Source organism: Ranitomeya variabilis, chromosome 4 (assembly GCF_051348905.1).
Source record: "Ranitomeya variabilis isolate aRanVar5 chromosome 4, aRanVar5.hap1, whole genome shotgun sequence".
Taxonomy (NCBI): domain Eukaryota; kingdom Metazoa; phylum Chordata; class Amphibia; order Anura; family Dendrobatidae; genus Ranitomeya; species Ranitomeya variabilis.
This window is the reverse complement of record NC_135235.1, coordinates 607,166,255-607,187,124: the sequence shown is the minus strand read 5'-3', so window position 1 is coordinate 607,187,124 and position 20,870 is coordinate 607,166,255. Positions and strand designations below refer to the sequence as shown.

At 44.4% G+C, this 20,870-nt stretch overlaps 18 non-coding genes across 18 annotated transcripts; all 18 read left to right on the top strand.

Annotated features, from left to right (window-relative positions):
• The first annotated feature begins 476 nt into the window (after window positions 1-476).
• On the top strand, window positions 477-667 carry LOC143771048 (U2 spliceosomal RNA). Its single transcript, XR_013214945.1, has one exon. It is a non-coding gene; the product is annotated as a U2 spliceosomal RNA (small nuclear RNA).
• A 963-nt stretch (window positions 668-1,630) lies between these two features.
• Window positions 1,631-1,821, top strand: LOC143771047 (U2 spliceosomal RNA). Its single transcript, XR_013214944.1, has one exon. It is a non-coding gene; the product is annotated as a U2 spliceosomal RNA (small nuclear RNA).
• Window positions 1,822-2,784: 963 nt separating this feature from the next.
• On the top strand, window positions 2,785-2,975 carry LOC143771046 (U2 spliceosomal RNA). Its single transcript, XR_013214943.1, has one exon. It is a non-coding gene; the product is annotated as a U2 spliceosomal RNA (small nuclear RNA).
• A 963-nt stretch (window positions 2,976-3,938) lies between these two features.
• On the top strand, window positions 3,939-4,129 carry LOC143771045 (U2 spliceosomal RNA). Its single transcript, XR_013214942.1, has one exon. It is a non-coding gene; the product is annotated as a U2 spliceosomal RNA (small nuclear RNA).
• Window positions 4,130-5,092: 963 nt separating this feature from the next.
• LOC143771044 (U2 spliceosomal RNA) lies at window positions 5,093-5,283 on the top strand. The gene has a single exon (XR_013214941.1). It is a non-coding gene; the product is annotated as a U2 spliceosomal RNA (small nuclear RNA).
• A 963-nt stretch (window positions 5,284-6,246) lies between these two features.
• Window positions 6,247-6,437, top strand: LOC143771043 (U2 spliceosomal RNA). The gene has a single exon (XR_013214940.1). It is a non-coding gene; the product is annotated as a U2 spliceosomal RNA (small nuclear RNA).
• Window positions 6,438-7,400: 963 nt separating this feature from the next.
• Window positions 7,401-7,591, top strand: LOC143771042 (U2 spliceosomal RNA). Its single transcript, XR_013214939.1, has one exon. It is a non-coding gene; the product is annotated as a U2 spliceosomal RNA (small nuclear RNA).
• A 963-nt stretch (window positions 7,592-8,554) lies between these two features.
• Window positions 8,555-8,745, top strand: LOC143771041 (U2 spliceosomal RNA). Its single transcript, XR_013214938.1, has one exon. It is a non-coding gene; the product is annotated as a U2 spliceosomal RNA (small nuclear RNA).
• Window positions 8,746-9,708: 963 nt separating this feature from the next.
• LOC143771040 (U2 spliceosomal RNA) lies at window positions 9,709-9,899 on the top strand. Its single transcript, XR_013214937.1, has one exon. It is a non-coding gene; the product is annotated as a U2 spliceosomal RNA (small nuclear RNA).
• A 963-nt stretch (window positions 9,900-10,862) lies between these two features.
• LOC143771039 (U2 spliceosomal RNA) lies at window positions 10,863-11,053 on the top strand. Its single transcript, XR_013214936.1, has one exon. It is a non-coding gene; the product is annotated as a U2 spliceosomal RNA (small nuclear RNA).
• Window positions 11,054-12,016: 963 nt separating this feature from the next.
• LOC143771038 (U2 spliceosomal RNA) lies at window positions 12,017-12,207 on the top strand. Its single transcript, XR_013214935.1, has one exon. It is a non-coding gene; the product is annotated as a U2 spliceosomal RNA (small nuclear RNA).
• A 963-nt stretch (window positions 12,208-13,170) lies between these two features.
• Window positions 13,171-13,361, top strand: LOC143771037 (U2 spliceosomal RNA). The gene has a single exon (XR_013214934.1). It is a non-coding gene; the product is annotated as a U2 spliceosomal RNA (small nuclear RNA).
• Window positions 13,362-14,324: 963 nt separating this feature from the next.
• Window positions 14,325-14,515, top strand: LOC143771036 (U2 spliceosomal RNA). Its single transcript, XR_013214933.1, has one exon. It is a non-coding gene; the product is annotated as a U2 spliceosomal RNA (small nuclear RNA).
• Window positions 14,516-15,478: 963 nt separating this feature from the next.
• Window positions 15,479-15,669, top strand: LOC143771035 (U2 spliceosomal RNA). The gene has a single exon (XR_013214932.1). It is a non-coding gene; the product is annotated as a U2 spliceosomal RNA (small nuclear RNA).
• A 963-nt stretch (window positions 15,670-16,632) lies between these two features.
• On the top strand, window positions 16,633-16,823 carry LOC143771033 (U2 spliceosomal RNA). The gene has a single exon (XR_013214931.1). It is a non-coding gene; the product is annotated as a U2 spliceosomal RNA (small nuclear RNA).
• Window positions 16,824-17,786: 963 nt separating this feature from the next.
• Window positions 17,787-17,977, top strand: LOC143771032 (U2 spliceosomal RNA). The gene has a single exon (XR_013214930.1). It is a non-coding gene; the product is annotated as a U2 spliceosomal RNA (small nuclear RNA).
• Window positions 17,978-18,940: 963 nt separating this feature from the next.
• On the top strand, window positions 18,941-19,131 carry LOC143771031 (U2 spliceosomal RNA). Its single transcript, XR_013214929.1, has one exon. It is a non-coding gene; the product is annotated as a U2 spliceosomal RNA (small nuclear RNA).
• Window positions 19,132-20,093: 962 nt separating this feature from the next.
• LOC143771030 (U2 spliceosomal RNA) lies at window positions 20,094-20,284 on the top strand. Its single transcript, XR_013214928.1, has one exon. It is a non-coding gene; the product is annotated as a U2 spliceosomal RNA (small nuclear RNA).
• The last annotated feature ends 586 nt before the right edge of the window (window positions 20,285-20,870 follow it).

Below are 20,870 nucleotides of genomic sequence, written 5' to 3'. Positions count from 1 at the left end.
ATGCATTTTTAAAAGAAAAAAAGTAAGTAAAAATGGTGCCTGTGCTGATCTTGAATAGGCTTGTCTTGTCCATCTACACCTGTGTGTGTGTGAGCATTCTAATGCTTTTCACCAACCAGGTGCGCTGCCTGCAGTAGATAGAATCTTAGCACGGAACATTCATGTGCTGTCACAATGGGGCTGGCTGGAGGGTGTGGTCAAAGTAGGCGGAGTTATGCAGATTCAAAACGCGTCGTGCACAGCTTGAACAAACACTCACACACAGACAGACAGACAGACAGACACACACACTCTCCGTCTCTCACACACAGACACACATACACAGCAGAACTGTCATTGACAGCAGAACTGTCATTGAGAAGGCCTCCCTCCAGAGTTTCTGAAAATGTCCTCCCTGCGGCAATCTTTTGCTCTGTCTCCACAATGGGTATTGGTGGTAGGCCTTGGTGCGGCCCACGGGGCGCAGCGGCTTCGGTATCGCTTCTCGGCCTTTTGGCTAAGATCAAGTGTAGTATCTGTTCTTATCAGTTTAATATCTGATACGTCCCCTATTTGGGGACCATATATTAAATGGATTTTTGGAACAGGGAGATGGAAGAAGAGCTTGCTCTGTCCACTCCACGCATTGACCCGTTATTGCAGTATCTCCGGGACCAGTGCACTCCTTCTCTGATCCAGTTTCTAAAAACAGATTGAATTGAAATCAGCGCGAGTTGTCTTTTAACCCTTTATGGGAATTGATTTCAGGGTCAAAGAAGCACTTTTCTCAGGCCAAGTGTAGCATTTTGTTTGATTTCTCCTGGCCAATTGCAACATTTTCTGCGCCTTGCCTGGCCTTGCTTTCACCTATGTCTGTCAAACATTGCATTGCATTCAATATGCAATCAATCAATCAATCAATCAATCAATCAATCAATTTGTCTTTACTGGTTGCTGCAACAGGTGTGTTAAGATTTAGGCCTTTCTTACAGTGTTGCAAATATACTGTGTCGGCTACCAAACTAGGCCCCTGCTGTCTGTCAGCACTTGCTATTTAAATTGAAGCATTCAATGAGTAGTTCTGCCATACATACTGCATTTCTGACCGCAGGAATTCTTTTTTGAAACATTGTCTCCCTCTTGTGGACCACCGGTTTTTCAATGCGTTGTATTATATGCATTTTTAAAAGAAAAAAAGTAAGTAAAAATGGTGCCTGTGCTGATCTTGAATAGGCTTGTCTTGTCCATCTACACCTGTGTGTGTGTGAGCATTCTAATGCTTTTCACCAACCAGGTGCGCTGCCTGCAGTAGATAGAATCTTAGCACGGAACATTCATGTGCTGTCACAATGGGGCTGGCTGGAGGGTGTGGTCAAAGTAGGCGGAGTTATGCAGATTCAAAACGCGTCGTGCACAGCTTGAACAAACACTCACACACAGACAGACAGACAGACAGACACACACACTCTCCGTCTCTCACACACAGACACACATACACAGCAGAACTGTCATTGACAGCAGAACTGTCATTGAGAAGGCCTCCCTCCAGAGTTTCTGAAAATGTCCTCCCTGCGGCAATCTTTTGCTCTGTCTCCACAATGGGTATTGGTGGTAGGCCTTGGTGCGGCCCACGGGGCGCAGCGGCTTCGGTATCGCTTCTCGGCCTTTTGGCTAAGATCAAGTGTAGTATCTGTTCTTATCAGTTTAATATCTGATACGTCCCCTATTTGGGGACCATATATTAAATGGATTTTTGGAACAGGGAGATGGAAGAAGAGCTTGCTCTGTCCACTCCACGCATTGACCCGTTATTGCAGTATCTCCGGGACCAGTGCACTCCTTCTCTGATCCAGTTTCTAAAAACAGATTGAATTGAAATCAGCGCGAGTTGTCTTTTAACCCTTTATGGGAATTGATTTCAGGGTCAAAGAAGCACTTTTCTCAGGCCAAGTGTAGCATTTTGTTTGATTTCTCCTGGCCAATTGCAACATTTTCTGCGCCTTGCCTGGCCTTGCTTTCACCTATGTCTGTCAAACATTGCATTGCATTCAATATGCAATCAATCAATCAATCAATCAATCAATCAATCAATTTGTCTTTACTGGTTGCTGCAACAGGTGTGTTAAGATTTAGGCCTTTCTTACAGTGTTGCAAATATACTGTGTCGGCTACCAAACTAGGCCCCTGCTGTCTGTCAGCACTTGCTATTTAAATTGAAGCATTCAATGAGTAGTTCTGCCATACATACTGCATTTCTGACCGCAGGAATTCTTTTTTGAAACATTGTCTCCCTCTTGTGGACCACCGGTTTTTCAATGCGTTGTATTATATGCATTTTTAAAAGAAAAAAAGTAAGTAAAAATGGTGCCTGTGCTGATCTTGAATAGGCTTGTCTTGTCCATCTACACCTGTGTGTGTGTGAGCATTCTAATGCTTTTCACCAACCAGGTGCGCTGCCTGCAGTAGATAGAATCTTAGCACGGAACATTCATGTGCTGTCACAATGGGGCTGGCTGGAGGGTGTGGTCAAAGTAGGCGGAGTTATGCAGATTCAAAACGCGTCGTGCACAGCTTGAACAAACACTCACACACAGACAGACAGACAGACAGACACACACACTCTCCGTCTCTCACACACAGACACACATACACAGCAGAACTGTCATTGACAGCAGAACTGTCATTGAGAAGGCCTCCCTCCAGAGTTTCTGAAAATGTCCTCCCTGCGGCAATCTTTTGCTCTGTCTCCACAATGGGTATTGGTGGTAGGCCTTGGTGCGGCCCACGGGGCGCAGCGGCTTCGGTATCGCTTCTCGGCCTTTTGGCTAAGATCAAGTGTAGTATCTGTTCTTATCAGTTTAATATCTGATACGTCCCCTATTTGGGGACCATATATTAAATGGATTTTTGGAACAGGGAGATGGAAGAAGAGCTTGCTCTGTCCACTCCACGCATTGACCCGTTATTGCAGTATCTCCGGGACCAGTGCACTCCTTCTCTGATCCAGTTTCTAAAAACAGATTGAATTGAAATCAGCGCGAGTTGTCTTTTAACCCTTTATGGGAATTGATTTCAGGGTCAAAGAAGCACTTTTCTCAGGCCAAGTGTAGCATTTTGTTTGATTTCTCCTGGCCAATTGCAACATTTTCTGCGCCTTGCCTGGCCTTGCTTTCACCTATGTCTGTCAAACATTGCATTGCATTCAATATGCAATCAATCAATCAATCAATCAATCAATCAATCAATTTGTCTTTACTGGTTGCTGCAACAGGTGTGTTAAGATTTAGGCCTTTCTTACAGTGTTGCAAATATACTGTGTCGGCTACCAAACTAGGCCCCTGCTGTCTGTCAGCACTTGCTATTTAAATTGAAGCATTCAATGAGTAGTTCTGCCATACATACTGCATTTCTGACCGCAGGAATTCTTTTTTGAAACATTGTCTCCCTCTTGTGGACCACCGGTTTTTCAATGCGTTGTATTATATGCATTTTTAAAAGAAAAAAAGTAAGTAAAAATGGTGCCTGTGCTGATCTTGAATAGGCTTGTCTTGTCCATCTACACCTGTGTGTGTGTGAGCATTCTAATGCTTTTCACCAACCAGGTGCGCTGCCTGCAGTAGATAGAATCTTAGCACGGAACATTCATGTGCTGTCACAATGGGGCTGGCTGGAGGGTGTGGTCAAAGTAGGCGGAGTTATGCAGATTCAAAACGCGTCGTGCACAGCTTGAACAAACACTCACACACAGACAGACAGACAGACAGACACACACACTCTCCGTCTCTCACACACAGACACACATACACAGCAGAACTGTCATTGACAGCAGAACTGTCATTGAGAAGGCCTCCCTCCAGAGTTTCTGAAAATGTCCTCCCTGCGGCAATCTTTTGCTCTGTCTCCACAATGGGTATTGGTGGTAGGCCTTGGTGCGGCCCACGGGGCGCAGCGGCTTCGGTATCGCTTCTCGGCCTTTTGGCTAAGATCAAGTGTAGTATCTGTTCTTATCAGTTTAATATCTGATACGTCCCCTATTTGGGGACCATATATTAAATGGATTTTTGGAACAGGGAGATGGAAGAAGAGCTTGCTCTGTCCACTCCACGCATTGACCCGTTATTGCAGTATCTCCGGGACCAGTGCACTCCTTCTCTGATCCAGTTTCTAAAAACAGATTGAATTGAAATCAGCGCGAGTTGTCTTTTAACCCTTTATGGGAATTGATTTCAGGGTCAAAGAAGCACTTTTCTCAGGCCAAGTGTAGCATTTTGTTTGATTTCTCCTGGCCAATTGCAACATTTTCTGCGCCTTGCCTGGCCTTGCTTTCACCTATGTCTGTCAAACATTGCATTGCATTCAATATGCAATCAATCAATCAATCAATCAATCAATCAATCAATTTGTCTTTACTGGTTGCTGCAACAGGTGTGTTAAGATTTAGGCCTTTCTTACAGTGTTGCAAATATACTGTGTCGGCTACCAAACTAGGCCCCTGCTGTCTGTCAGCACTTGCTATTTAAATTGAAGCATTCAATGAGTAGTTCTGCCATACATACTGCATTTCTGACCGCAGGAATTCTTTTTTGAAACATTGTCTCCCTCTTGTGGACCACCGGTTTTTCAATGCGTTGTATTATATGCATTTTTAAAAGAAAAAAAGTAAGTAAAAATGGTGCCTGTGCTGATCTTGAATAGGCTTGTCTTGTCCATCTACACCTGTGTGTGTGTGAGCATTCTAATGCTTTTCACCAACCAGGTGCGCTGCCTGCAGTAGATAGAATCTTAGCACGGAACATTCATGTGCTGTCACAATGGGGCTGGCTGGAGGGTGTGGTCAAAGTAGGCGGAGTTATGCAGATTCAAAACGCGTCGTGCACAGCTTGAACAAACACTCACACACAGACAGACAGACAGACAGACACACACACTCTCCGTCTCTCACACACAGACACACATACACAGCAGAACTGTCATTGACAGCAGAACTGTCATTGAGAAGGCCTCCCTCCAGAGTTTCTGAAAATGTCCTCCCTGCGGCAATCTTTTGCTCTGTCTCCACAATGGGTATTGGTGGTAGGCCTTGGTGCGGCCCACGGGGCGCAGCGGCTTCGGTATCGCTTCTCGGCCTTTTGGCTAAGATCAAGTGTAGTATCTGTTCTTATCAGTTTAATATCTGATACGTCCCCTATTTGGGGACCATATATTAAATGGATTTTTGGAACAGGGAGATGGAAGAAGAGCTTGCTCTGTCCACTCCACGCATTGACCCGTTATTGCAGTATCTCCGGGACCAGTGCACTCCTTCTCTGATCCAGTTTCTAAAAACAGATTGAATTGAAATCAGCGCGAGTTGTCTTTTAACCCTTTATGGGAATTGATTTCAGGGTCAAAGAAGCACTTTTCTCAGGCCAAGTGTAGCATTTTGTTTGATTTCTCCTGGCCAATTGCAACATTTTCTGCGCCTTGCCTGGCCTTGCTTTCACCTATGTCTGTCAAACATTGCATTGCATTCAATATGCAATCAATCAATCAATCAATCAATCAATCAATCAATTTGTCTTTACTGGTTGCTGCAACAGGTGTGTTAAGATTTAGGCCTTTCTTACAGTGTTGCAAATATACTGTGTCGGCTACCAAACTAGGCCCCTGCTGTCTGTCAGCACTTGCTATTTAAATTGAAGCATTCAATGAGTAGTTCTGCCATACATACTGCATTTCTGACCGCAGGAATTCTTTTTTGAAACATTGTCTCCCTCTTGTGGACCACCGGTTTTTCAATGCGTTGTATTATATGCATTTTTAAAAGAAAAAAAGTAAGTAAAAATGGTGCCTGTGCTGATCTTGAATAGGCTTGTCTTGTCCATCTACACCTGTGTGTGTGTGAGCATTCTAATGCTTTTCACCAACCAGGTGCGCTGCCTGCAGTAGATAGAATCTTAGCACGGAACATTCATGTGCTGTCACAATGGGGCTGGCTGGAGGGTGTGGTCAAAGTAGGCGGAGTTATGCAGATTCAAAACGCGTCGTGCACAGCTTGAACAAACACTCACACACAGACAGACAGACAGACAGACACACACACTCTCCGTCTCTCACACACAGACACACATACACAGCAGAACTGTCATTGACAGCAGAACTGTCATTGAGAAGGCCTCCCTCCAGAGTTTCTGAAAATGTCCTCCCTGCGGCAATCTTTTGCTCTGTCTCCACAATGGGTATTGGTGGTAGGCCTTGGTGCGGCCCACGGGGCGCAGCGGCTTCGGTATCGCTTCTCGGCCTTTTGGCTAAGATCAAGTGTAGTATCTGTTCTTATCAGTTTAATATCTGATACGTCCCCTATTTGGGGACCATATATTAAATGGATTTTTGGAACAGGGAGATGGAAGAAGAGCTTGCTCTGTCCACTCCACGCATTGACCCGTTATTGCAGTATCTCCGGGACCAGTGCACTCCTTCTCTGATCCAGTTTCTAAAAACAGATTGAATTGAAATCAGCGCGAGTTGTCTTTTAACCCTTTATGGGAATTGATTTCAGGGTCAAAGAAGCACTTTTCTCAGGCCAAGTGTAGCATTTTGTTTGATTTCTCCTGGCCAATTGCAACATTTTCTGCGCCTTGCCTGGCCTTGCTTTCACCTATGTCTGTCAAACATTGCATTGCATTCAATATGCAATCAATCAATCAATCAATCAATCAATCAATCAATTTGTCTTTACTGGTTGCTGCAACAGGTGTGTTAAGATTTAGGCCTTTCTTACAGTGTTGCAAATATACTGTGTCGGCTACCAAACTAGGCCCCTGCTGTCTGTCAGCACTTGCTATTTAAATTGAAGCATTCAATGAGTAGTTCTGCCATACATACTGCATTTCTGACCGCAGGAATTCTTTTTTGAAACATTGTCTCCCTCTTGTGGACCACCGGTTTTTCAATGCGTTGTATTATATGCATTTTTAAAAGAAAAAAAGTAAGTAAAAATGGTGCCTGTGCTGATCTTGAATAGGCTTGTCTTGTCCATCTACACCTGTGTGTGTGTGAGCATTCTAATGCTTTTCACCAACCAGGTGCGCTGCCTGCAGTAGATAGAATCTTAGCACGGAACATTCATGTGCTGTCACAATGGGGCTGGCTGGAGGGTGTGGTCAAAGTAGGCGGAGTTATGCAGATTCAAAACGCGTCGTGCACAGCTTGAACAAACACTCACACACAGACAGACAGACAGACAGACACACACACTCTCCGTCTCTCACACACAGACACACATACACAGCAGAACTGTCATTGACAGCAGAACTGTCATTGAGAAGGCCTCCCTCCAGAGTTTCTGAAAATGTCCTCCCTGCGGCAATCTTTTGCTCTGTCTCCACAATGGGTATTGGTGGTAGGCCTTGGTGCGGCCCACGGGGCGCAGCGGCTTCGGTATCGCTTCTCGGCCTTTTGGCTAAGATCAAGTGTAGTATCTGTTCTTATCAGTTTAATATCTGATACGTCCCCTATTTGGGGACCATATATTAAATGGATTTTTGGAACAGGGAGATGGAAGAAGAGCTTGCTCTGTCCACTCCACGCATTGACCCGTTATTGCAGTATCTCCGGGACCAGTGCACTCCTTCTCTGATCCAGTTTCTAAAAACAGATTGAATTGAAATCAGCGCGAGTTGTCTTTTAACCCTTTATGGGAATTGATTTCAGGGTCAAAGAAGCACTTTTCTCAGGCCAAGTGTAGCATTTTGTTTGATTTCTCCTGGCCAATTGCAACATTTTCTGCGCCTTGCCTGGCCTTGCTTTCACCTATGTCTGTCAAACATTGCATTGCATTCAATATGCAATCAATCAATCAATCAATCAATCAATCAATCAATTTGTCTTTACTGGTTGCTGCAACAGGTGTGTTAAGATTTAGGCCTTTCTTACAGTGTTGCAAATATACTGTGTCGGCTACCAAACTAGGCCCCTGCTGTCTGTCAGCACTTGCTATTTAAATTGAAGCATTCAATGAGTAGTTCTGCCATACATACTGCATTTCTGACCGCAGGAATTCTTTTTTGAAACATTGTCTCCCTCTTGTGGACCACCGGTTTTTCAATGCGTTGTATTATATGCATTTTTAAAAGAAAAAAAGTAAGTAAAAATGGTGCCTGTGCTGATCTTGAATAGGCTTGTCTTGTCCATCTACACCTGTGTGTGTGTGAGCATTCTAATGCTTTTCACCAACCAGGTGCGCTGCCTGCAGTAGATAGAATCTTAGCACGGAACATTCATGTGCTGTCACAATGGGGCTGGCTGGAGGGTGTGGTCAAAGTAGGCGGAGTTATGCAGATTCAAAACGCGTCGTGCACAGCTTGAACAAACACTCACACACAGACAGACAGACAGACAGACACACACACTCTCCGTCTCTCACACACAGACACACATACACAGCAGAACTGTCATTGACAGCAGAACTGTCATTGAGAAGGCCTCCCTCCAGAGTTTCTGAAAATGTCCTCCCTGCGGCAATCTTTTGCTCTGTCTCCACAATGGGTATTGGTGGTAGGCCTTGGTGCGGCCCACGGGGCGCAGCGGCTTCGGTATCGCTTCTCGGCCTTTTGGCTAAGATCAAGTGTAGTATCTGTTCTTATCAGTTTAATATCTGATACGTCCCCTATTTGGGGACCATATATTAAATGGATTTTTGGAACAGGGAGATGGAAGAAGAGCTTGCTCTGTCCACTCCACGCATTGACCCGTTATTGCAGTATCTCCGGGACCAGTGCACTCCTTCTCTGATCCAGTTTCTAAAAACAGATTGAATTGAAATCAGCGCGAGTTGTCTTTTAACCCTTTATGGGAATTGATTTCAGGGTCAAAGAAGCACTTTTCTCAGGCCAAGTGTAGCATTTTGTTTGATTTCTCCTGGCCAATTGCAACATTTTCTGCGCCTTGCCTGGCCTTGCTTTCACCTATGTCTGTCAAACATTGCATTGCATTCAATATGCAATCAATCAATCAATCAATCAATCAATCAATCAATTTGTCTTTACTGGTTGCTGCAACAGGTGTGTTAAGATTTAGGCCTTTCTTACAGTGTTGCAAATATACTGTGTCGGCTACCAAACTAGGCCCCTGCTGTCTGTCAGCACTTGCTATTTAAATTGAAGCATTCAATGAGTAGTTCTGCCATACATACTGCATTTCTGACCGCAGGAATTCTTTTTTGAAACATTGTCTCCCTCTTGTGGACCACCGGTTTTTCAATGCGTTGTATTATATGCATTTTTAAAAGAAAAAAAGTAAGTAAAAATGGTGCCTGTGCTGATCTTGAATAGGCTTGTCTTGTCCATCTACACCTGTGTGTGTGTGAGCATTCTAATGCTTTTCACCAACCAGGTGCGCTGCCTGCAGTAGATAGAATCTTAGCACGGAACATTCATGTGCTGTCACAATGGGGCTGGCTGGAGGGTGTGGTCAAAGTAGGCGGAGTTATGCAGATTCAAAACGCGTCGTGCACAGCTTGAACAAACACTCACACACAGACAGACAGACAGACAGACACACACACTCTCCGTCTCTCACACACAGACACACATACACAGCAGAACTGTCATTGACAGCAGAACTGTCATTGAGAAGGCCTCCCTCCAGAGTTTCTGAAAATGTCCTCCCTGCGGCAATCTTTTGCTCTGTCTCCACAATGGGTATTGGTGGTAGGCCTTGGTGCGGCCCACGGGGCGCAGCGGCTTCGGTATCGCTTCTCGGCCTTTTGGCTAAGATCAAGTGTAGTATCTGTTCTTATCAGTTTAATATCTGATACGTCCCCTATTTGGGGACCATATATTAAATGGATTTTTGGAACAGGGAGATGGAAGAAGAGCTTGCTCTGTCCACTCCACGCATTGACCCGTTATTGCAGTATCTCCGGGACCAGTGCACTCCTTCTCTGATCCAGTTTCTAAAAACAGATTGAATTGAAATCAGCGCGAGTTGTCTTTTAACCCTTTATGGGAATTGATTTCAGGGTCAAAGAAGCACTTTTCTCAGGCCAAGTGTAGCATTTTGTTTGATTTCTCCTGGCCAATTGCAACATTTTCTGCGCCTTGCCTGGCCTTGCTTTCACCTATGTCTGTCAAACATTGCATTGCATTCAATATGCAATCAATCAATCAATCAATCAATCAATCAATCAATTTGTCTTTACTGGTTGCTGCAACAGGTGTGTTAAGATTTAGGCCTTTCTTACAGTGTTGCAAATATACTGTGTCGGCTACCAAACTAGGCCCCTGCTGTCTGTCAGCACTTGCTATTTAAATTGAAGCATTCAATGAGTAGTTCTGCCATACATACTGCATTTCTGACCGCAGGAATTCTTTTTTGAAACATTGTCTCCCTCTTGTGGACCACCGGTTTTTCAATGCGTTGTATTATATGCATTTTTAAAAGAAAAAAAGTAAGTAAAAATGGTGCCTGTGCTGATCTTGAATAGGCTTGTCTTGTCCATCTACACCTGTGTGTGTGTGAGCATTCTAATGCTTTTCACCAACCAGGTGCGCTGCCTGCAGTAGATAGAATCTTAGCACGGAACATTCATGTGCTGTCACAATGGGGCTGGCTGGAGGGTGTGGTCAAAGTAGGCGGAGTTATGCAGATTCAAAACGCGTCGTGCACAGCTTGAACAAACACTCACACACAGACAGACAGACAGACAGACACACACACTCTCCGTCTCTCACACACAGACACACATACACAGCAGAACTGTCATTGACAGCAGAACTGTCATTGAGAAGGCCTCCCTCCAGAGTTTCTGAAAATGTCCTCCCTGCGGCAATCTTTTGCTCTGTCTCCACAATGGGTATTGGTGGTAGGCCTTGGTGCGGCCCACGGGGCGCAGCGGCTTCGGTATCGCTTCTCGGCCTTTTGGCTAAGATCAAGTGTAGTATCTGTTCTTATCAGTTTAATATCTGATACGTCCCCTATTTGGGGACCATATATTAAATGGATTTTTGGAACAGGGAGATGGAAGAAGAGCTTGCTCTGTCCACTCCACGCATTGACCCGTTATTGCAGTATCTCCGGGACCAGTGCACTCCTTCTCTGATCCAGTTTCTAAAAACAGATTGAATTGAAATCAGCGCGAGTTGTCTTTTAACCCTTTATGGGAATTGATTTCAGGGTCAAAGAAGCACTTTTCTCAGGCCAAGTGTAGCATTTTGTTTGATTTCTCCTGGCCAATTGCAACATTTTCTGCGCCTTGCCTGGCCTTGCTTTCACCTATGTCTGTCAAACATTGCATTGCATTCAATATGCAATCAATCAATCAATCAATCAATCAATCAATCAATTTGTCTTTACTGGTTGCTGCAACAGGTGTGTTAAGATTTAGGCCTTTCTTACAGTGTTGCAAATATACTGTGTCGGCTACCAAACTAGGCCCCTGCTGTCTGTCAGCACTTGCTATTTAAATTGAAGCATTCAATGAGTAGTTCTGCCATACATACTGCATTTCTGACCGCAGGAATTCTTTTTTGAAACATTGTCTCCCTCTTGTGGACCACCGGTTTTTCAATGCGTTGTATTATATGCATTTTTAAAAGAAAAAAAGTAAGTAAAAATGGTGCCTGTGCTGATCTTGAATAGGCTTGTCTTGTCCATCTACACCTGTGTGTGTGTGAGCATTCTAATGCTTTTCACCAACCAGGTGCGCTGCCTGCAGTAGATAGAATCTTAGCACGGAACATTCATGTGCTGTCACAATGGGGCTGGCTGGAGGGTGTGGTCAAAGTAGGCGGAGTTATGCAGATTCAAAACGCGTCGTGCACAGCTTGAACAAACACTCACACACAGACAGACAGACAGACAGACACACACACTCTCCGTCTCTCACACACAGACACACATACACAGCAGAACTGTCATTGACAGCAGAACTGTCATTGAGAAGGCCTCCCTCCAGAGTTTCTGAAAATGTCCTCCCTGCGGCAATCTTTTGCTCTGTCTCCACAATGGGTATTGGTGGTAGGCCTTGGTGCGGCCCACGGGGCGCAGCGGCTTCGGTATCGCTTCTCGGCCTTTTGGCTAAGATCAAGTGTAGTATCTGTTCTTATCAGTTTAATATCTGATACGTCCCCTATTTGGGGACCATATATTAAATGGATTTTTGGAACAGGGAGATGGAAGAAGAGCTTGCTCTGTCCACTCCACGCATTGACCCGTTATTGCAGTATCTCCGGGACCAGTGCACTCCTTCTCTGATCCAGTTTCTAAAAACAGATTGAATTGAAATCAGCGCGAGTTGTCTTTTAACCCTTTATGGGAATTGATTTCAGGGTCAAAGAAGCACTTTTCTCAGGCCAAGTGTAGCATTTTGTTTGATTTCTCCTGGCCAATTGCAACATTTTCTGCGCCTTGCCTGGCCTTGCTTTCACCTATGTCTGTCAAACATTGCATTGCATTCAATATGCAATCAATCAATCAATCAATCAATCAATCAATCAATTTGTCTTTACTGGTTGCTGCAACAGGTGTGTTAAGATTTAGGCCTTTCTTACAGTGTTGCAAATATACTGTGTCGGCTACCAAACTAGGCCCCTGCTGTCTGTCAGCACTTGCTATTTAAATTGAAGCATTCAATGAGTAGTTCTGCCATACATACTGCATTTCTGACCGCAGGAATTCTTTTTTGAAACATTGTCTCCCTCTTGTGGACCACCGGTTTTTCAATGCGTTGTATTATATGCATTTTTAAAAGAAAAAAAGTAAGTAAAAATGGTGCCTGTGCTGATCTTGAATAGGCTTGTCTTGTCCATCTACACCTGTGTGTGTGTGAGCATTCTAATGCTTTTCACCAACCAGGTGCGCTGCCTGCAGTAGATAGAATCTTAGCACGGAACATTCATGTGCTGTCACAATGGGGCTGGCTGGAGGGTGTGGTCAAAGTAGGCGGAGTTATGCAGATTCAAAACGCGTCGTGCACAGCTTGAACAAACACTCACACACAGACAGACAGACAGACAGACACACACACTCTCCGTCTCTCACACACAGACACACATACACAGCAGAACTGTCATTGACAGCAGAACTGTCATTGAGAAGGCCTCCCTCCAGAGTTTCTGAAAATGTCCTCCCTGCGGCAATCTTTTGCTCTGTCTCCACAATGGGTATTGGTGGTAGGCCTTGGTGCGGCCCACGGGGCGCAGCGGCTTCGGTATCGCTTCTCGGCCTTTTGGCTAAGATCAAGTGTAGTATCTGTTCTTATCAGTTTAATATCTGATACGTCCCCTATTTGGGGACCATATATTAAATGGATTTTTGGAACAGGGAGATGGAAGAAGAGCTTGCTCTGTCCACTCCACGCATTGACCCGTTATTGCAGTATCTCCGGGACCAGTGCACTCCTTCTCTGATCCAGTTTCTAAAAACAGATTGAATTGAAATCAGCGCGAGTTGTCTTTTAACCCTTTATGGGAATTGATTTCAGGGTCAAAGAAGCACTTTTCTCAGGCCAAGTGTAGCATTTTGTTTGATTTCTCCTGGCCAATTGCAACATTTTCTGCGCCTTGCCTGGCCTTGCTTTCACCTATGTCTGTCAAACATTGCATTGCATTCAATATGCAATCAATCAATCAATCAATCAATCAATCAATCAATTTGTCTTTACTGGTTGCTGCAACAGGTGTGTTAAGATTTAGGCCTTTCTTACAGTGTTGCAAATATACTGTGTCGGCTACCAAACTAGGCCCCTGCTGTCTGTCAGCACTTGCTATTTAAATTGAAGCATTCAATGAGTAGTTCTGCCATACATACTGCATTTCTGACCGCAGGAATTCTTTTTTGAAACATTGTCTCCCTCTTGTGGACCACCGGTTTTTCAATGCGTTGTATTATATGCATTTTTAAAAGAAAAAAAGTAAGTAAAAATGGTGCCTGTGCTGATCTTGAATAGGCTTGTCTTGTCCATCTACACCTGTGTGTGTGTGAGCATTCTAATGCTTTTCACCAACCAGGTGCGCTGCCTGCAGTAGATAGAATCTTAGCACGGAACATTCATGTGCTGTCACAATGGGGCTGGCTGGAGGGTGTGGTCAAAGTAGGCGGAGTTATGCAGATTCAAAACGCGTCGTGCACAGCTTGAACAAACACTCACACACAGACAGACAGACAGACAGACACACACACTCTCCGTCTCTCACACACAGACACACATACACAGCAGAACTGTCATTGACAGCAGAACTGTCATTGAGAAGGCCTCCCTCCAGAGTTTCTGAAAATGTCCTCCCTGCGGCAATCTTTTGCTCTGTCTCCACAATGGGTATTGGTGGTAGGCCTTGGTGCGGCCCACGGGGCGCAGCGGCTTCGGTATCGCTTCTCGGCCTTTTGGCTAAGATCAAGTGTAGTATCTGTTCTTATCAGTTTAATATCTGATACGTCCCCTATTTGGGGACCATATATTAAATGGATTTTTGGAACAGGGAGATGGAAGAAGAGCTTGCTCTGTCCACTCCACGCATTGACCCGTTATTGCAGTATCTCCGGGACCAGTGCACTCCTTCTCTGATCCAGTTTCTAAAAACAGATTGAATTGAAATCAGCGCGAGTTGTCTTTTAACCCTTTATGGGAATTGATTTCAGGGTCAAAGAAGCACTTTTCTCAGGCCAAGTGTAGCATTTTGTTTGATTTCTCCTGGCCAATTGCAACATTTTCTGCGCCTTGCCTGGCCTTGCTTTCACCTATGTCTGTCAAACATTGCATTGCATTCAATATGCAATCAATCAATCAATCAATCAATCAATCAATCAATTTGTCTTTACTGGTTGCTGCAACAGGTGTGTTAAGATTTAGGCCTTTCTTACAGTGTTGCAAATATACTGTGTCGGCTACCAAACTAGGCCCCTGCTGTCTGTCAGCACTTGCTATTTAAATTGAAGCATTCAATGAGTAGTTCTGCCATACATACTGCATTTCTGACCGCAGGAATTCTTTTTTGAAACATTGTCTCCCTCTTGTGGACCACCGGTTTTTCAATGCGTTGTATTATATGCATTTTTAAAAGAAAAAAAGTAAGTAAAAATGGTGCCTGTGCTGATCTTGAATAGGCTTGTCTTGTCCATCTACACCTGTGTGTGTGTGAGCATTCTAATGCTTTTCACCAACCAGGTGCGCTGCCTGCAGTAGATAGAATCTTAGCACGGAACATTCATGTGCTGTCACAATGGGGCTGGCTGGAGGGTGTGGTCAAAGTAGGCGGAGTTATGCAGATTCAAAACGCGTCGTGCACAGCTTGAACAAACACTCACACACAGACAGACAGACAGACAGACACACACACTCTCCGTCTCTCACACACAGACACACATACACAGCAGAACTGTCATTGACAGCAGAACTGTCATTGAGAAGGCCTCCCTCCAGAGTTTCTGAAAATGTCCTCCCTGCGGCAATCTTTTGCTCTGTCTCCACAATGGGTATTGGTGGTAGGCCTTGGTGCGGCCCACGGGGCGCAGCGGCTTCGGTATCGCTTCTCGGCCTTTTGGCTAAGATCAAGTGTAGTATCTGTTCTTATCAGTTTAATATCTGATACGTCCCCTATTTGGGGACCATATATTAAATGGATTTTTGGAACAGGGAGATGGAAGAAGAGCTTGCTCTGTCCACTCCACGCATTGACCCGTTATTGCAGTATCTCCGGGACCAGTGCACTCCTTCTCTGATCCAGTTTCTAAAAACAGATTGAATTGAAATCAGCGCGAGTTGTCTTTTAACCCTTTATGGGAATTGATTTCAGGGTCAAAGAAGCACTTTTCTCAGGCCAAGTGTAGCATTTTGTTTGATTTCTCCTGGCCAATTGCAACATTTTCTGCGCCTTGCCTGGCCTTGCTTTCACCTATGTCTGTCAAACATTGCATTGCATTCAATATGCAATCAATCAATCAATCAATCAATCAATCAATCAATTTGTCTTTACTGGTTGCTGCAACAGGTGTGTTAAGATTTAGGCCTTTCTTACAGTGTTGCAAATATACTGTGTCGGCTACCAAACTAGGCCCCTGCTGTCTGTCAGCACTTGCTATTTAAATTGAAGCATTCAATGAGTAGTTCTGCCATACATACTGCATTTCTGACCGCAGGAATTCTTTTTTGAAACATTGTCTCCCTCTTGTGGACCACCGGTTTTTCAATGCGTTGTATTATATGCATTTTTAAAAGAAAAAAAGTAAGTAAAAATGGTGCCTGTGCTGATCTTGAATAGGCTTGTCTTGTCCATCTACACCTGTGTGTGTGTGAGCATTCTAATGCTTTTCACCAACCAGGTGCGCTGCCTGCAGTAGATAGAATCTTAGCACGGAACATTCATGTGCTGTCACAATGGGGCTGGCTGGAGGGTGTGGTCAAAGTAGGCGGAGTTATGCAGATTCAAAACGCGTCGTGCACAGCTTGAACAAACACTCACACACAGACAGACAGACAGACAGACACACACACTCTCCGTCTCTCACACACAGACACACATACACAGCAGAACTGTCATTGACAGCAGAACTGTCATTGAGAAGGCCTCCCTCCAGAGTTTCTGAAAATGTCCTCCCTGCGGCAATCTTTTGCTCTGTCTCCACAATGGGTATTGGTGGTAGGCCTTGGTGCGGCCCACGGGGCGCAGCGGCTTCGGTATCGCTTCTCGGCCTTTTGGCTAAGATCAAGTGTAGTATCTGTTCTTATCAGTTTAATATCTGATACGTCCCCTATTTGGGGACCATATATTAAATGGATTTTTGGAACAGGGAGATGGAAGAAGAGCTTGCTCTGTCCACTCCACGCATTGACCCGTTATTGCAGTATCTCCGGGACCAGTGCACTCCTTCTCTGATCCAGTTTCTAAAAACAGATTGAATTGAAATCAGCGCGAGTTGTCTTTTAACCCTTTATGGGAATTGATTTCAGGGTCAAAGAAGCACTTTTCTCAGGCCAAGTGTAGCATTTTGTTTGATTTCTCCTGGCCAATTGCAACATTTTCTGCGCCTTGCCTGGCCTTGCTTTCACCTATGTCTGTCAAACATTGCATTGCATTCAATATGCAATCAATCAATCAATCAATCAATCAATCAATCAATTTGTCTTTACTGGTTGCTGCAACAGGTGTGTTAAGATTTAGGCCTTTCTTACAGTGTTGCAAATATACTGTGTCGGCTACCAAACTAGGCCCCTGCTGTCTGTCAGCACTTGCTATTTAAATTGAAGCATTCAATGAGTAGTTCTGCCATACATACTGCATTTCTGACCGCAGGAATTCTTTTTTGAAACATTGTCTCCCTCTTGTGGACCACCGGTTTTTCAATGCGTTGTATTATATGCATTTTTAAAAGAAAAAAAGTAAGTAAAAATGGTGCCTGTGCTGATCTTGAATAGGCTTGTCTTGTCCATCTACACCTGTGTGTGTGTGAGCATTCTAATGCTTTTCACCAACCAGGTGCGCTGCCTGCAGTAGATAGAATCTTAGCACGGAACATTCATGTGCTGTCACAATGGGGCTGGCTGGAGGGTGTGGTCAAAGTAGGCGGAGTTATGCAGATTCAAAACGCGTCGTGCACAGCTTGAACAAACACTCACACACAGACAGACAGACAGACAGACACACACACTCTCCGTCTCTCACACACAGACACACATACACAGCAGAACTGTCATTGACAGCAGAACTGTCATTGAGAAGGCCTCCCTCCAGAGTTTCTGAAAATGTCCTCCCTGCGGCAATCTTTTGCTCTGTCTCCACAATGGGTATTGGTGGTAGGCCTTGGTGCGGCCCACGGGGCGCAGCGGCTTCGGTATCGCTTCTCGGCCTTTTGGCTAAGATCAAGTGTAGTATCTGTTCTTATCAGTTTAATATCTGATACGTCCCCTATTTGGGGACCATATATTAAATGGATTTTTGGAACAGGGAGATGGAAGAAGAGCTTGCTCTGTCCACTCCACGCATTGACCCGTTATTGCAGTATCTCCGGGACCAGTGCACTCCTTCTCTGATCCAGTTTCTAAAAACAGATTGAATTGAAATCAGCGCGAGTTGTCTTTTAACCCTTTATGGGAATTGATTTCAGGGTCAAAGAAGCACTTTTCTCAGGCCAAGTGTAGCATTTTGTTTGATTTCTCCTGGCCAATTGCAACATTTTCTGCGCCTTGCCTGGCCTTGCTTTCACCTATGTCTGTCAAACATTGCATTGCATTCAATATGCAATCAATCAATCAATCAATCAATCAATCAATCAATTTGTCTTTACTGGTTGCTGCAACAGGTGTGTTAAGATTTAGGCCTTTCTTACAGTGTTGCAAATATACTGTGTCGGCTACCAAACTAGGCCCCTGCTGTCTGTCAGCACTTGCTATTTAAATTGAAGCATTCAATGAGTAGTTCTGCCATACATACTGCATTTCTGACCGCAGGAATTCTTTTTTGAAACATTGTCTCCCTCTTGTGGACCACCGGTTTTTCAATGCGTTGTATTATATGCATTTTTAAAAGAAAAAAAGTAAGTAAAAATGGTGCCTGTGCTGATCTTGAATAGGCTTGTCTTGTCCATCTACACCTGTGTGTGTGTGAGCATTCTAATGCTTTTCACCAACCAGGTGCGCTGCCTGCAGTAGATAGAATCTTAGCACGGAACATTCATGTGCTGTCACAATGGGGCTGGCTGGAGGGTGTGGTCAAAGTAGGCGGAGTTATGCAGATTCAAAACGCGTCGTGCACAGCTTGAACAAACACTCACACACAGACAGACAGACAGACAGACACACACACTCTCCGTCTCTCACACACAGACACACATACACAGCAGAACTGTCATTGACAGCAGAACTGTCATTGAGAAGGCCTCCCTCCAGAGTTTCTGAAAATGTCCTCCCTGCGGCAATCTTTTGCTCTGTCTCCACAATGGGTATTGGTGGTAGGCCTTGGTGCGGCCCACGGGGCGCAGCGGCTTCGGTATCGCTTCTCGGCCTTTTGGCTAAGATCAAGTGTAGTATCTGTTCTTATCAGTTTAATATCTGATACGTCCCCTATTTGGGGACCATATATTAAATGGATTTTTGGAACAGGGAGATGGAAGAAGAGCTTGCTCTGTCCACTCCACGCATTGACCCGTTATTGCAGTATCTCCGGGACCAGTGCACTCCTTCTCTGATCCAGTTTCTAAAAACAGATTGAATTGAAATCAGCGCGAGTTGTCTTTTAACCCTTTATGGGAATTGATTTCAGGGTCAAAGAAGCACTTTTCTCAGGCCAAGTGTAGCATTTTGTTTGATTTCTCCTGGCCAATTGCAACATTTTCTGCGCCTTGCCTGGCCTTGCTTTCACCTATGTCTGTCAAACATTGCATTGCATTCAATATGCAATCAATCAATCAATCAATCAATCAATCAATCAATTTGTCTTTACTGGTTGCTGCAACAGGTGTGTTAAGATTTAGGCCTTTCTTACAGTGTTGCAAATATACTGTGTCGGCTACCAAACTAGGCCCCTGCTGTCTGTCAGCACTTGCTATTTAAATTGAAGCATTCAATGAGTAGTTCTGCCATACATACTGCATTTCTGACCGCAGGAATTCTTTTTGAAACATTGTCTCCCTCTTGTGGACCACCGGTTTTTCAATGCGTTGTATTATATGCATTTTTAAAAGAAAAAAAGTAAGTAAAAATGGTGCCTGTGCTGATCTTGAATAGGCTTGTCTTGTCCATCTACACCTGTGTGTGTGTGAGCATTCTAATGCTTTTCACCAACCAGGTGCGCTGCCTGCAGTAGATAGAATCTTAGCACGGAACATTCATGTGCTGTCACAATGGGGCTGGCTGGAGGGTGTGGTCAAAGTAGGCGGAGTTATGCAGATTCAAAACGCGTCGTGCACAGCTTGAACAAACACTCACACACAGACAGACAGACAGACAGACACACACACTCTCCGTCTCTCACACACAGACACACATACACAGCAGAACTGTCATTGACAGCAGAACTGTCATTGAGAAGGCCTCCCTCCAGAGTTTCTGAAAATGTCCTCCCTGCGGCAATCTTTTGCTCTGTCTCCACAATGGGTATTGGTGGTAGGCCTTGGTGCGGCCCACGGGGCGCAGCGGCTTCGGTATCGCTTCTCGGCCTTTTGGCTAAGATCAAGTGTAGTATCTGTTCTTATCAGTTTAATATCTGATACGTCCCCTATTTGGGGACCATATATTAAATGGATTTTTGGAACAGGGAGATGGAAGAAGAGCTTGCTCTGTCCACTCCACGCATTGACCCGTTATTGCAGTATCTCCGGGACCAGTGCACTCCTTCTCTGATCCAGTTTCTAAAAACAGATTGAATTGAAATCAGCGCGAGTTGTCTTTTAACCCTTTATGGGAATTGATTTCAGGGTCAAAGAAGCACTTTTCTCAGGCCAAGTGTAGCATTTTGTTTGATTTCTCCTGGCCAATTGCAACATTTTCTGCGCCTTGCCTGGCCTTGCTTTCACCTATGTCTGTCAAACATTGCATTGCATTCAATATGCAATCAATCAATCAATCAATCAATCAATCAATCAATTTGTCTTTACTGGTTGCTGCAACAGGTGTGTTAAGATTTAGGCCTTTCTTACAGTGTTGCAAATATACTGTGTCGGCTACCAAACTAGGCCCCTGCTGTCTGTCAGCACTTGCTATTTAAATTGAAGCATTCAATGAGTAGTTCTGCCATACATACTGCATTTCTGACCGCAGGAATTCTTTTTTGAAACATTGTCTCCCTCTTGTGGACCACCGGTTTTTCAATGCGTTGTATTATATGCATTTTTAAAAGAAAAAAAGTAAGTAAAAATGGTGCCTGTGCTGATCTTGAATAGGCTTGTCTTGTCCATCTACACCTGTGTGTGTGTGAGCATTC